At 44.9% G+C, this 15,885-nt stretch overlaps 1 protein-coding gene and 1 long non-coding RNA gene across 8 annotated transcripts in view; one reads left to right on the top strand and one right to left on the bottom strand.

Annotated features, from left to right (window-relative positions):
- The window catches only part of LOC139997945 (uncharacterized), a 281,403-nt gene that overhangs the window by 226,644 nt on the left and 38,874 nt on the right, over positions 1-15,885 (bottom strand). For all 7 annotated transcript variants that reach the window (XM_072022036.1, XM_072022035.1, XM_072022041.1 and 4 more), the window contains one exon: positions 13,232-13,326. The gene's annotated coding sequence lies outside the window, so the exon portion shown is untranslated. Of the gene's footprint in view, positions 1-13,231; positions 13,327-15,885 lie in introns of those variants that run through there.
- LOC139994019 (uncharacterized) lies at positions 678-11,862 on the top strand. Its single transcript, XR_011801531.1, has 3 exons — positions 678-8,991; positions 9,093-9,259; positions 10,633-11,862. It is a non-coding gene; the product is annotated as an uncharacterized lncRNA (long non-coding RNA).

Raw genomic sequence — 15,885 nt, 5'->3', positions numbered from 1 at the left:
GTTGACACACCGTGGTTAGTCATGAATCCTTCCTAAAATATGGCACCACTTTGTCCACCAGAGCAACCGTCTGTCTTTCGTAATAACCGTCTCTGCTTAAACGATGTTGCTGGCATCGAAAAGAAACTTGGTCGCGTGAAACTACGACCCGATAATTTATTCCACGATTATTATAGGTAATTATTTTTCACGATATCGCTTTTATCGTATTTCATTTGACGTTTAACGTGTTATACGATCCATTTAATTTCGTGGAACTTGGGTAAAAATAAATGTTTTAGGTCAGGCCGGTTCATGGTTCAAAAATTAAATAAACATAGCGTCGTGTCTAGTTTTAGCAAGAAAAACAAAAGGATGGTTTTATTTAAGAAGAAGGAACAATTAATTCAGCCTATCTGTCGTCGTTTAAAACTTTCAAAATATCTTTCATCTTTTAAGTATTCTATCGTAGCTTTTTTCAGCCGAGGCTGCAATCAAAAACTGGATGAAGCGTCGAGTCCGCGTGGCACTCTCGTCGAGGCATCGAGAAATTAAGTAATCTTCGCGTGGTCGCGCAGCATAATTCACGTAACCGGCCATCGATTCGTAAATAATCGGTTCCCTCGTAAAAGATAATCGCGAATTGCGTCATTACAAATGGTCGAGCCAGCTTGTGCATTACCAGAAGCAACGTTTATGTCGCGATCGCGCGAATTTAAAAGCTATCGTGGCGAACCCGCTCGCAAATTAATCGACCGAGGCTGAACAGTCGTGGCAAGGAGAGCGAAGAGCGAGGAGGAGAGCGGCGATCGAAGAAGAAGATCGCGTGGACCGATCCACGAAAGAGGTGTCGTGCAGAGAAAGAGACGAACGAACGATCTGCCTACCAGTGGATGAGGATGTTTCATTGAGAGTCGACGAATCCCAGAAGATGAAGAAGAAGACGAAGAGGGCGTGAGTGTGTGTTTGCGTGAGATTTGAGAGTGAGACAGAGGAAGAACCAGGAGCGGGTGGATGCATTCAGGTTATTTCTGGATCGACCCAGATATCCGCCGCCGTGTTTTCTTGGACCGTGCTTTAAACTGTTTCGGATAATTAACGAATTGAATCGCATTTGCGCGTGTCGGCTACCGCATTGTCCTCGATCTCCAACACAAAAACTTCTTTCACTTCAAATTTACTGGCCGCCATGGGCTATCTACCTGCATCGACTGCTACACTGATACGATAGAAACAACATGGACGAAGAACGCGCTCTATCTCGCCGCTGCTCCTATGACAGAATTAATGCCAAGTTGCGAACTTTTCGCTTCGCGACATCGAACAATTTCCCAAACTGACCGAGCGATATTTTCCTTGAGCGCGTCATTGAAACTCGAGATGTAGACACGTTACAATGTCGCAAAGTCGGATGGCTTTCTCCTGTCGCGGACCAATTAACCTAAAATCGAATAAGGACGTGCACAAACAAATTACACGCGAATGCGTAATAAATTTCAATTATACGGAATTTAAGAAACAATAAGCGAGAAACTGCGAGATAACGCGAGACTGGGTAACAGTGGCGATAAATATTCGGCGAATGTAGCTTCCGGGCGACGCCAGTAGCAGGATCCAGCGGGTTCCATTCCTTTCTCCACGCTTATCTGGCGAAATTTTTCAACGAGTGTGCCGCGGGTCGAGACGGCCGACGTATCGAAAGCAACGAGGCGTTCGACTCGCTGTAAGCCACTTGGGGTGGTACTTAAAGTCGCGGCAAGGGCGATAAATTCGTCGCTTGTAAACGACACGTACGATGCGCGCGACCGTGCTCCCGGGATCCAGCTGTTTTTAATATCTGACTGGGGAATCTAGCGGCGCTAAGTGCGTCGTGTTAGCGCACCGTACGACCCGGCTGCCGCGCAAATGCGAAACGACAGGGAGTTCGACGAACCCGCCGAGAACGCCGCGATCGAAAACCGAAATAATAACGATGTCGCGTCGTGGAACCAGCGTTTGATAACGTCCATGGAGACCCGAAATTATCGCTGAGACGGCCGCGCAAAGTGTTGGTTAACGGTGTAACGAGACCAGCTAACATAATTGTTTAAAAATTGGCGTATACGTATCTAGATATGAAAAAGTTGAATCTGTTAAACAGAAAAGACGAATTAACTCGTGATTCGTTCGCCAATCTTACATAGCCATCGCCTGTTCTTCGCGTGTTGTTTCATTTTTATCGAAGATAAAATTATATCGTATTTACGTTTGCCAGGAGTAAAACGAACCTAACAAATTGATTTATCTTTATCGATCTGGGCTGTATATTTGAGCATATTATGCATAAATGATTCAGTTTGTCAAGATTAATTTTGGCAAATGCATTTGCATGTAATTGCGATAACGAAAAATCTGAAACCTGTCAAGCTGATGGCAGGTTTAGCTTTAATGTTTAACTGGATTAATCTTCGCGCATATAAACGCGCTAATATCGCAACGCACGGTGATACTTCTTCGATGTATAATGCGTAATATTTGCATCCAAAATATTGCGACACACTGGACAGCCCAATGTGCTGATAACCAGAATATTAATACCGAAGGACAGAATTATTTCGAAATGTCCTGAGAAACGTCAGATACGGTACAGTGACGAAAACGCAGGATCATTAAAATGTATCATGCAAATGCAACGTTTTAACACATTCCCGAAGGAACGAGTCTCCCGTGTTCGCCACCGCCGCTTATTTTCGTCTTTAATTGGTATCGCGCTGTGCAGTTCGTTTAACGCCTGTTGGCCAGTTGATCGATGTATCGTAAACGTTTATTTATAGCGGCCTGTCGCCGGTTATGACACCGAACGTACGCAACTAGTTTCCAATCGATGATCGGGCTTCTCGAGCGAGCGCGTTTCAGGAATTATGCGGTCGGGAATAGAGCTAGGCTACAAACACGTTGACACGCGCGTTATTCAAAATATCAGACCATGTCATGCGTAATACATTTGTTTACGAATAACGAATACAGTGTATTATTATGCAATCTACGTTTTTACACGAATTACGACCGTAAGAGATAAATTTCTTCGTCTTTTATAGCCGGTAGTTTCTCCCGTGCAGTTTATACAGTGGATACAAAAAGTAGCCAGGCGTGCACAAAAAAATAAGAATCGCATTCGCAAAAGAAAGTTGAAAATTCTATTACATTTATTTGAGGCGTTGTACAAAGGTGTTGGTCGAATCCTACGAACACTGTCCGTAATCCTTTCACCGCGATATTACCGATACGCGTTATAGGTGGTCCATTGTGTCTTCGTCCCGAATCAAACTATTTTCGAGTGAAACATCAAAGAAAACAATCGAGTCACGATAATTTAACGAACATCCTCGATCGAGGACGTACCTCCCACAGCGTTCCACCTATTTTAAGACAGGCTCCGCGTTACAAATTACGGCTGACATGCTGTAATTTCTCGGCATGATCAATGTCCAAAGCAACAATGTGCCGCACGGACAAGCCTCGTCGAACCAAAACCGAAGGACGGTATCGTCTCGAGTTTTTACCGCGGTAACAAAGTGAACAACATAATCAAGGTGAAGAGCCCGAAAAAATTGTGCACCGTCTACACGCCGACGGGCGGCTCGAAAGCTCGTTACGATAAGCCGTGCGGGCAGTTCGCGAGGATGTCGAGCAACTTTCGGGCCACGATCGTAAAACACTTTCTTTCCGCGCGAACGGCGAATATTGGCATAATGCTCGCGAGCCGGTTGCGCAACCAGCCTTCGAAAAAAGAAAAAAGGTCACGTGCAGAGGATCGCACGCGTATTCGTGGCGTATAGATGCGGCAAGGTGAGCCGCGTGCGCGAATTCTCGCGCTCACGAGCGCAACTTGGTCGTCGTCTCGGCGTGTTAGTGCTGGTGACGAGCGTACGCGAAACAAGCGTGGGTGGCAGCTGAGTCAGCCGCTTCAGAAATACACGTTCACCTTCCCCGCGTGCACAACAAACGCGAACGTCACCGATGCGTCTCCAATTCGCACCGCGTTTTTTCGCGGTTCACGACCGTGTCGTCATCGATTTTCGCGACGGCGATCTCGCTCGAGAATAAACGATCCTCTCCGCTGTTCGTCGGTTGAGAAACCGACAGCCACGAAACAAAGGGAGGAGAGATCGCGTACGAAATACGAGTTACAGCAGGGCGAAACCAAAGATTTGGAAAAGCTCGTACCATCGTAAATTTAGGCATCCCGTTGTGCAACGTTTATAACCCGGTTGCAAATAACCGAGCGAAATACTAGCGGCTGTTAACTACGGATCGTATTTAATATTTTTACGGCAGCGCGATAATGCGAGACAGCTTAGAGGCCGCTACCGCTGGTGACGAATTACGTAACGCGCGTGAACGTAATCCTGGCATAGTAGATCATGCGCATCTGATCTTTTCGCATCGTCCATTCGATAACAAATTATAAAGACGGTAAATGGGACCTGTTCTCGGTTGAAACGTGTCATCGAAATTGCAACTTCTTCGAACAATTTGCGTAAAAAGGAGTATCGATGTAGATAACGAAAACGTAAAAATAATTTCTCCTTCGTCTCCTTCTTATCTTTACGTTTGGCGATTGGTAAAAAATATACTGTTTGCAATTTGCGAGCGCATGTATGGAAAATCCGAGTGTCTGAAAGTCGGAGACACCTTATAAATAATAAGTATATTATGCCGTGTAATTAAACACGGTACACAACATTAACATGGTTGCACGGACTATCGATAACATCGAAATCTGTCGACGTAAAAAAGTTTGCAATACCAGTAGCAATTATGTTCAAATTAATCGATGCAAAAAGCTGCGAGCTATCGAACGCTCGACTCTCCCAGTACATCCTGCATGCCCAACTTGTACTCCACATCCCCGTCACGAACGACTCGCGATACCGGTACTCCAGAGAACACCACGGTTATTTATAATCCTTATTCGACTCCGAAACACAGGGAAATCGTGACGATGTTACCCATTAACCGGAGCTCCTCGATCCGCGTGTATCATTTAAATAATTTACGCGATAGCGCAGCAGCGGCTCGCGAAAGTTGCACGGCTACCGGCCGCGCGCCAACCTAATCGATGGCTAAACCCCATGAAACGCTATATTTCCACCAGGGCCGCAATTTCTTCGCGGCGATTTATCGTCGGTACCGTGTGTCTCATCGAGAGCAGATTGCGCGAGATAATTCGCGCGAGCGTACGATGAGTCACCGTTAAGTGGCAACCTGCGACGTTCAATTACCGGTAAGGTCGCGCCGTTCAACCCCGTTACTCCCCATCAACCTAAGACGCGCATTAATTCACGAACGTTGTCGTTCCTAATCTCTCCCAGCTATTGTACCGCGTCTCTTTCTCGCGCGTGCGCTAATGCTAAGAAAATGGAAACAAATTCTTCGCGTCGATTCGAGACACGGAGGCTCGAGCACAATAGTCCACGCAGGAACACCTTATTACGGTGCACGCGACAATTCCATCGCTAAATTAGCACCTCGGCGCGGTTGGCTAATCCACGGTGTGGCGCACGGTGAATCATAGCACAAAATACGAGGGATAATCGGTCTTTGAATTAATAACAAGCGATATTATGTCCTATACGACTCCGCCTTCGAAGTGGTCACGCCACATCCCTTGTATTTGTAAGTAGAATATTCAAGTAGTTGTAGATATACGATAGGAAACGAACAGCGAGTCGTATCGAAGAAAGATGAAACGATGGAAAGCACGCAACTCGTATCGGTTCGGCACCCACTTTTTCGAGTAATTAAATAAACAGATTGTTTTGGCCGAAGATTTCGTAATGATTAATTGCGAACCACCGCAACGTGCAAGTCAGAAATAAAAGTACGATGGCGACATGGCGCCTCCGGAGTTTTCGTTACCGAACGTCGGAATGTCGCGGGCAAAATCTGTCAAGCCGGAAGAAAAATGGGTAGAAGATGGTGCAAACCGTAATGGCGGCAACCGTGAAAAGGAATACGAATGCACAGTACTCGACAAGCAAAGCGTATAATTCGTATTTGCCGAATGAATACACTGTAGTAGTATTGAATTTTCGACCGTCCAAAATTTCGATCGTTCAGAATCGGTTGCGCGGTAATTAATTCCCACGTAACCGTGTATCTCCTAAGCTGTTTCTCGCGTGAACACACGCGAGGTTGCATCGCGAAGAAACGCGATTACCAGGGTGCGCTTCCGGTTACGCGATGCGCATCGGCCCTGGCACATTAATTGCTGGGCGCATTAAAGAAAGTCATTCGGGCTCTCTCTGGCCACGGAATAAGTAATTACCTCTTAATTAAGGCACTCGGGCCGAACATCTGTTTCTTGCGAATATAATCTGTGGTTGGTAACTCGCGTACATATCATTTGCCTCTTTTTTTCCCTCTCCCTCGAAAATAAAGTCCTGATTTACGACGTTGATCCCTTCGCGACGTGCTCGACGCCGCCACCGCGACGAGGACAAATTGCGCCCGTGTTACTTCCTTTCGCATTATCGCGTGAATTATATTTGAAGCGGCGCTTTGGCGGTGAAAAAAATCCCTGTGATTGCGACCGCTCGAAGCGCGGAAATATTGTTTATCTTTTTCAAAGCTTCGTCCTGGTTTAAAATATCTTACATTCAGTCGGGGATGCAGGACAACCATTTCGTTATGATTCCGAGCAAATGGCATGCCGAATAGTTATATTTAATATCGAACGTAACCGCGATCCAAGAATGGAAAATCGCGTACAAAGCGCGAGAATAATTGAAATTACTATTTAAACGATCGTCGACATTCGATACTTTGACAGCGCTAAACTGTTCGCTTTCTCCTACGTGCCCACACCTATCGAAACCGCGTTTGTGTTTTAGCGACGGCGCGCGCGACGTAATTATGCAAAACTGCCCGTTTTCCATGGCTCATTCGCGAGAGATATAAGAGGACAAATTTACGACGGGTCGTTTCGTAATTGTAAATTCAAGAAAGTCTCCGCGCAGCGTGCAGCTTTTTAATACGATCCAGGAGAGATTAAACGCGATACACTTAATACGCGGCCAGATAAATCAAACGGGTAATACGAATGTACGCGTTTGCGGTCGCGTGACGGCTCACTTAACAACTTCAACTAAATTTCATTCGCCTGGTTAAGAAAGCGACACGAAAAAAATTTCGCCGCGATTAAAAGCTCGTTAAATTGTACAAATTAATTTTTGCACGATTGGTCGGCGCGTTTCGTAGGATTCGTTTTCAGCTGGCGAGAAAATGTCTACGAAATTAAAGCTGACGATAGCGTCATCCAGAAATAATCGCTGCTCTAAAACGCGACACGACTTTATCGTTATCACGTGTCCACATCTCGTGTACCCACCAACGATGCTTCAAGCAACTTTATGAAATCCAATTACACCGGTCGTTAGGGTCGTAGAGAATTTGCGTGAAAGAAAAATATTAGTCGCCAGCTTTTCGCTTTCTCCCCGGTGCACTTTGAATAGCCGACCCCATTATGAAGCGGGTTTCGCGATCTTGCGAACGTATTTCAAGCGCCTTGCGTGTACCAGGTAATTGTTCGCGTTGTACACTTTTAACCAACGGCGAATAAGAATCGCGAGCAAAGTGTGATTCGTTTTCGTACGCTACTAGCGTCGAGCTCGACATCGCAAACCCATGTAAACCCAAAGAAATTTTCGCGAAGATTCGTTTTGTGAAACCGCTGAAGAATCTCAAAGGTAAAAGGATTAAAGTATCAACGTGTATTATATTATATATATTGTTATATATAACGTAGTTCTAACGGAAGTTTCTCTGGTTAGCGTAACTATCCATGCGGAATCGCGTTACATGACTGGTCGTTCCATTTCCATATTGCGAAATTGTAGACACGCGGTATCGAGTCGAAATCCTTACGTCACTTTACGATCGTTTCACGAGCGATCTTCGGCTCGCGTTAATATCTCGATCGCGAGCAATGGTTTCATTAACGTACGCGGATATTCGCGACGCGTCTGATTGATAAGGGGGATTATTAGGCACAGTATTGAAACGAAAGATTCGCAAACGGTTGCTGATCCACCTGTATCGCCATAGACCGTTTGGCTGCGAATTGCTCGTTTGTCTGTTACGATACATTTGTATCGTATAATGCGGCGTAACGTGGGCACACACGCGAGATTTCATACATTGCCACCCACGCGTTACCCATCGAACGTAACGCGACCTCGTTCACTGTTCAATTAATGCAAGAATTCTTGTCAGTTACGCGACCATATTTCCGCTAATGTCGTCATCGAGAAAACGAATCTTTTCATTATTTACTAACAGCGCATCGTCGTGCCGTGTATTCGCAAAATACTCGAACAAAGTTTCGAATAATAATTCGTATTTGTAAAACAGATAGAATATGAAACGTTTATCAATGATCGAGATGGGTTTAGATGGTTTTAGTTAAGTTTAAGAAAATTGATCGTATATAAGCTAATTTTACACGTATATACCCGTTCGCAATCTCCGGGTGCTTCGATCCACACGAAACTGGTTTTCGTCTTCCGCTGAAAGTTCTACCGAAAAAAATAACCTTTCCTTTATTCTGGTTGTTCCACGGAGCTTGCACCGAGTCTATTCTCTCTAAGAATGTTTCATTCGCCTTGAGGCAACCGAAATAGTGCAGACCTTGCCGCAGTCGCGAGCACGACCTCGAAAAAACGAAATGCGTGAATAGCGATGGAAGTGATACCGAGTAAAGGAAACTGTCTCTACTCGCTAATACTCAGGCTAACACGAATGAACATTTGGGAATGTGACTCCGAAGGATCGACTGTCGACGCTCGCACAAACGCCGATAGTTCATAAATAATTTTTATGTTATCTACGTATTTGATTTCTCTTTCGATATCCCCATGTAGGGAATGAAACGGACGTATTACGGTGCCGGTTTGATCAGTATCCGCGAAACGAGGTTCCACGGAAGTAGCAGCCACCCCCTATACCAGCGCGGAACAACGCCGCGAGCCAGTACGTGTTTATATGGCCGTTTCAACGCCGGCGGAAATTTACAGCCGGCGATCGTAAAGCCCGGAGATGCATTTATACGCGGCGGATTTATATGTTTACAGCGTGCGCCGAAACCACGGGGTGAAAAGGGACTCCCGTCGAACAAGAAAGACGGGACAGAATTATGTATGGATCGACACGCTTCCCCGGGACCAACTTTCATTTGCGCACAACCAACCCGTCCAGCTACGAATTCCCGCTTGTTGTTTCGTGGGAATCCACCGTAACGGTACGCTTCCAACGAATTCCGATCGATTCCACGCTTTTTTTTCCATTATTTCTCCGAACGTGCTCTGTTAATCGATTCTTTTCATAAGAAATTTTTATCGCATTATCTCGAGCTGCGCCTTTTCGTCATTTGTGACCCAGATGTGTTTTTCTGTCGTCGAAGAATTTTCCAAGTTTGAGGGAAACGAGAGGATGATAGTCGACGCGCGTGATTTGCCTCTCAATAACGTCATACAGTTCTCATAAAAATAGTTTGCTGGAACCGGAGCAAAGTTCGAGGATCGTAGCAGGCTCAAGGTAAACAAAAACACAAAACACGATTTTTCTACTCAGTTTTCTCCGTTAACTCGTTGGCAGTTTTTGACGAGCATACTCGTCACAAAGAAATGACAATATTTCGTACTATGACGAGCCTCGTCGGTAATAAAATTAAAAAATAAAACGGTCATTTCATTGCAACTTACTTCTGTATTATAACAGTCATACGAACTCTGTGTTTCACGAATATACTCGTCGTCTCTTGCTTCTTGCGACACATTTTAGGTACACGCTTTTTAAAGTTTTCAAAGAGATCGCAACAGCTAACTGGTTAATGAATCTGTGTATTCGTTGGAACAATGTACCTAATGTATGTAACTCTCATTAGGCTGTATCGAACCAATTAGTTGAACGAACAAAATTGAACAGTAATTGTTTATCGAAAACGCGACCGAAGAGTACGTTCCACTGAATTTCGGATACAAATATCGCTTAAAGACAACACGATGACCGATGTAACCGCTTTGGATTTCATTGCCAAACGATTGTCCCCTTACGCTAGAACGAACCGGCTCTCGGTATGACGCGTGATCTGGTCAAAACGAAAGAAGGACAATTACGATTCTCCTCGGCACCTTGATCTAGTCACAGATCCACTGACGTCATCGCGCGGACAAACAGCCAACTCGGATAATTTCTTCTCTTTTTCCTCCTTTCCTCCTCTTTCGTGCTTCTTACGCGATGGGACCACCGTTTTTATTTTTGTTCTTGACGGGATTCTGACGTTCCTAGTCGTTCCTAATAATCACAGCCCGCCGACTGCTCGTCGGATTATTATTTTTGTCTATCCGGGTCTTCCGATTACAAGCGTTTCGTGTCGCAGGTTTTACGTTTCCATCAGAGGATTAGTTAGCTCGAGAATAAATAATTCGCGAAACCATTTCAAAGTTCGAAGCGAAGCTGTCTTCGAAAAACTTAATCGCACTATACGACGTGGGCAACGATTTCGGAACTCTTCTAATAGAAATGGATTAAATCGTAAAAGCGAATTCCAATTATATCCTCTGCGACGAATCGCCTCCAATCTCCAGCTAACCAAAGGATCTCTGATCCTAGACAGGACGAACGATACCTGAGCATCTAACTGAAACCAAATAGAACCCAGGAAAGGAAAGAATGTGATCGCGAATAGTAGCAAGAAAACGAAGTCGTATCGCCGTGGATCTCGATAAACGTTTTAAACCGAAAGGAACGATGGCGTCGTTGATGGGGCAGGCGACGCGTGGCGCCGTCGTATAATCAAATTAGTTCAAAGTTATAAATAATGTAATTGGTTTGCCTCCTAGTGCGAGGCAAGCCGCGAAGAGATGGACAAGGGAGAGCCAAGTCTACGCAAAGAGAACGAACGTCAGAACAAGAGAAAGAGAGACAAAGCTGTGACTGGCCGAAGACAAGGATAAAAAAAGAAACACCTCGAGCTACCAACGAATCCGTGTACGTGTACAAGAAGAAAGGGGAACGAGCGAGACGATCGATAGACCAACGTCTAGAAGAAAAGAGAAGAGGCAAAAGAGATGAGACCTTTACGGCACGTGACACTTACGTCAACATGAACGGACATCGGAGGATTAGGCCGAAGCTCGATCCAGCTTTCCATTCACGCGTTCTCGCGTAGAATGATTTTCGGTGAATGGACGGATTATCCAACTATTCGACTCGTCACCGTGGTGCGTTCACCTCGTAATCCTGTTTTAAGCAATCGTTCCATGTTACCGCGACTTCGACGACACTCGTGGATAGCTACCTATACCAAGGATTCCTAGAGACTTGAAGAGGAGCTGGCATGATCCTACCTAAGGAATTATCACGACCGCGGTTCGTCAACATTAACGAGTCGTTGCATCGGAGATGCGACATAGTTCCCTGCCATAGTTATTTTTAATTGCGGCTACGACTGCCATGGTATAGCTTCATCCGCCTCGCTAAGAATAAGCCGTGGGTTAAAGTGTTGGGGACCCTGTTAACCATTTGGGGTGGGATTTACCTTCCGTTTGATCGATGGAACGCGAGTCTGATTTAAGATGCTGCTGAAGGAGGAACACGTTTATCACCCTTTTAGTATCGTAGATCATAGTCGGTCGCGCAAGATAAGTGTGCTTACGTTACATTAGGCAGGTTGTTCGGTGACTTATCTTTGCGAGGAATTAAGTTGACTGTTCCCTATGTTCCAACCTTCTACTTTAGATGATCTTTATGGTTTTCATGTTACGCGTGTCTATTAATCCATATACTTTATTCTCTGACTCATTCGCCATCAGAAATAACGAAAGAACATTTTGCGCAGGAACAGAGATCATTCATCGTATGATAGAAAATACGTATAGATATAAACAGCACGTAAATAGAAAAATCAAACAGCCTAGATACGTAACATTCAAAGTATCGGGATTAAATAAATAAAGGAACACAGGACGAGCGACAATATCAGCGGAGATACAAGGAACTCGGAAATCGAAGCAATCTCGCCTAAGAGCTTCCAATTCTACCTATGTCGGTTCGCGCAAAAAGGAAGGAGTCGCATCCGTGGCAAAGCGGGATATAAAGTTGGTCGTCATAAATAGCATCGAGGGGTACCGCGGCGGTAATTAGAATTCATTGCAGCGGATCGCCGCCACCAGCATCGTCGTTATTGTCCGACGAGACAAACTGGTCTCGGTGAATCGGCGTCCAGGCGTTTCGCTTCCTAAAGGGAAATCATTAGGATCGATCCGCGTGATGCGTTTACACGACGATCCCTCTGGCAGCGTGGCCGCGATCGTAAACGGGAAAGATCGAGTCGCGGCTCGAGGAATCGGAAACTCGATCGCCAGTCCCGATCCGGTTTACCCGCGTGTCGATCCTTCCTTACTTCTCTCGATCGTTTTCGAGTCGCTTGAATTATTCGAACCTCGTGACTTTCAAACGACTTCTCGCTACCGGTTGTCTCCATCTTCCCCCTCCCCCTTTGAACGTTATCTCCCTCCGACCGTTCAATTAAACGTTCAATTAACGAGCTTTCGTCGCGTTTTGACCGACGCGACGTCCCGTCTCGGGTAGTCGCTAACGTAAATCGTCCCGTTAACGATCGTCAACGTCTATTTGTCCAACGAACAGACAAGAATGTCAACCGAAAGACAGGCTCGCGAGCAGAGTCCATTTAATGGTTCGAGCGAATTTATCGTTGATTTTTCTCACTAGCGGTACGATGAAATTTATTTAACCGAACTCTATTTATTGCAACGAAACGAAAGAAATATCGTAATATGTTGAGAAAAATCGATGGACGAATATTTTACGCGGCCGATTTTACGAAGAATCATAGATAGGTGATAGAATCAGCGAACGTTTGTTACACGATTTCTCCGATAGGTTTGGACAAATAGATTTCCGTTGTAGATCCTTCTCGAAGGATGTACCCGCGCGATTTGTTTTAAGGCTTTACGGTGACTTTAATCGGTATTACGAAACCGGCCCTAAATCTGTCAATGAATTCTAATCCAGACGCGGCTGACGCGTAGGCGTTGTCAAATGGCAACGCCGAACGTCTAAGCCGACGCTGGTCTGAGAATTCGGCTTAACTATTTCGGGTTCTAGTGTCGACGATGCCTGTTTACAACGATCTCGTGACCGATTTTTACACGATCCGCGACGAAACACAAGGAATTCCTTTGCTTACCAACTGTCAAGACAAATGCTATCGGAAAGTCCCTCGAGGGTTTTGCCGACGATCGAGCTCGTACATCGGTTTCAAGTTTGCGCACGTTCCTCCAACTGTAACCAAAAGGATGCCGTGTAACTATTTGACTAAGAAAATTTTATTTCAAACTGTCGCTCGAATATACAAAAAAAAAGTCAGTCGTTGCATCACTATCGTTTAAACGGAGGCAAATATAACTGTTTAAAAAATACAACCTACAAACGTGACCTCTAACTCCGACAGTCATTATGTAGAAGGTTACCTAATTTTCGCTAATGACACCAATTTTACAATTTCGGAACACGTTCCATCGAGAGAAAAGATGTGTATTATTTTTAAAGATGACCTTCGAAGAAATGCTAATATTTATATTCGAAAATATAATTTTCTGAAATAATATTTCATGGAAATAGGAGGCAAATGCGTCTTAGCAAACCGTTCCGCGTACATTGTTGCGTGTCACGCGACAAAGCAGCTAACTCAGCTGTATAACAAAAACAGGAACGCGAATCGGGCAACGCCAGGGATTCGAAAAGGGCAAATTCCAGCCGACCAACCAATAAATCCACATACAGGGTGTAAATCGCGAACTCAGCCAGTCGGAAGTTAATAATCCAGAGCAGTGCCTGACGACGTCGGACAGGTGCTGTTGCCCGGCAACGGTCTCTTCAATTTTTGGAAATGCGTTCCCGCGCCCCGAGATTCCCCGCTTCGTGACCGAGACGATCTTTATTTCGAGAATCAAGAATGTGATAACTCAAGCACGCTGAAATAATTCATACCGGACCGGACGTACGAAACATCCGATTACGCCATACCCAGAATACGTAACAACCGAAATTCCTCGCACCTTCGTCTAATGTCAGCCGACTAAATTGCCGCATTCCTCGACGTATCACGCTTTAAACGTTCATTCGTATAATATAATTTCATTGGAATATCCACGACGAAGCTACGAATTCGATTATTGCGATAGAATCATCGAATAATTGTATTTTCTGTATGATTAACGACGTTAGCAATTACGTTAAAATTCCCTTAACCGAATATCAAAATTGTCCTGTGTGTTAAATGTCTGTAGAATCCTGCCTGGAGCTGTGCGTTTCAAGGAACAAGCAAACAGGTAATCAGAAAGAGGGCTATTTTTTGCGGCGAGCAATTTTCAAGTAGCAGAGCGGAGCAGCGCCGGCCGATTTGACGAGTCATTAAGCGAACGCGACTGTAAACCGAAAGACCGACGGGTGCACAAGTATTTGGCAAAAGCATCACTGCCAAGTGGCGGTCTTATGTCTTCAACAGATACTTTTAACATAAACGTTTACGTTTTCTGTTTTAATGATTCGAGACATTTGGCAGCGGATGACAGGTGCGAAGTCCGCGATGTCCGACTAAGCTTGAATTAGAAACGAACGCCCAAACGGACATCCAAACACGAACAAAACCGCAATTCGCTGTAAACCGTTTCGCCCCATAAATTTGCCCACCATGCGAACGTACAATTTACTGATCGCCAGCCTGCCGATTAAATAATTAACAATCTCGATAAATTACCATAGCAGGTAGCTTTGACTCTACCACAGTACGATCAATGATTTCGAATTATCGCTTATCGATGCTTTCGATTCCAACTGATTGCTACACGCTTCGTTCCTCCGCCAACCAACCGATTCCGCGCTACGAAAATTCTACTCGCAGCGCGTGACCACCGTCCGCATCGATCGAAACCGATTAGAGTAATCGCGATCGTTGATCTTATCGGCTATTAGCCGTCACGCCTGCGTAAATCGTCGTGTAGGTGATCCAGAGAAATTGTCCGTGTTTGTTATTCGACGTAGGAAAAAGCTTTTTCGTTTTGTACGACGAGAGGGTTTCTCAAAAATTCGTCCGCCTTTCAAACTTTTCAAATCGTCCTTCTAAAATCTCGAATACCTACGTTACAAAACGCTAAAAGCTAAGAAATGCACGAGGTATCCTTGGAAATGGTTAAAAAAGAAATGCGCCGAATAACATCAGCTGCGTTGGATTCGTGTTAGAATCGTTCAAGCTTTTCGATCTGCCCCCATAAAAATCGCAAATAAATGGTAAAATGCCAAAATGTATGAATACAAACATCGTCGAAAATGGTTAACTGAATGCGATAAGTAAAACCAGCTGTGATGAATTAATACTTATTCAAAAATACATACCTGCCAAGCGATATTTAGCTTTCTTGCTTAGTAAACCATTGAAAGGAATCACAAAAGCGTGCATGTGCGCAATATTAGATTCTAAATAGACGGCGACGATGAAAGATCCAATTTCGAGGCACCTTCCGTAACGTCGTTAGATGGAACGCGTTTACTTAGGTGCCGAATGAAATTTCACGCTTTGCATCGACCGAAACGGCCAACTTGTTCGCCAGAGTAATAACTCGAAAGGGTTAAATTAGCGCATCCGGGAAGAAATCGCGATCGAAACGGTACAAAGTGAACGTCGCGGTTGCTATTACCTGCGTCAAAAGCATGAAAGTGGAAGAGGAACGGGATACGGACCAGCGCACTCAACAGCGCCCACTCGTACGCGTTATAACGACGTTTTGTTACCTGCTATCTAGCCATAAGCCAAACAGCTTTTCACCGAAACACTACAACGTT

The sequence above is a fragment of the Bombus fervidus genome, chromosome 2 (genome assembly GCF_041682495.2).
Source record: "Bombus fervidus isolate BK054 chromosome 2, iyBomFerv1, whole genome shotgun sequence".
NCBI classification, from domain to species: domain Eukaryota; kingdom Metazoa; phylum Arthropoda; class Insecta; order Hymenoptera; family Apidae; genus Bombus; species Bombus fervidus.
This window is presented reverse-complemented; position numbering and strand designations above follow the sequence as displayed.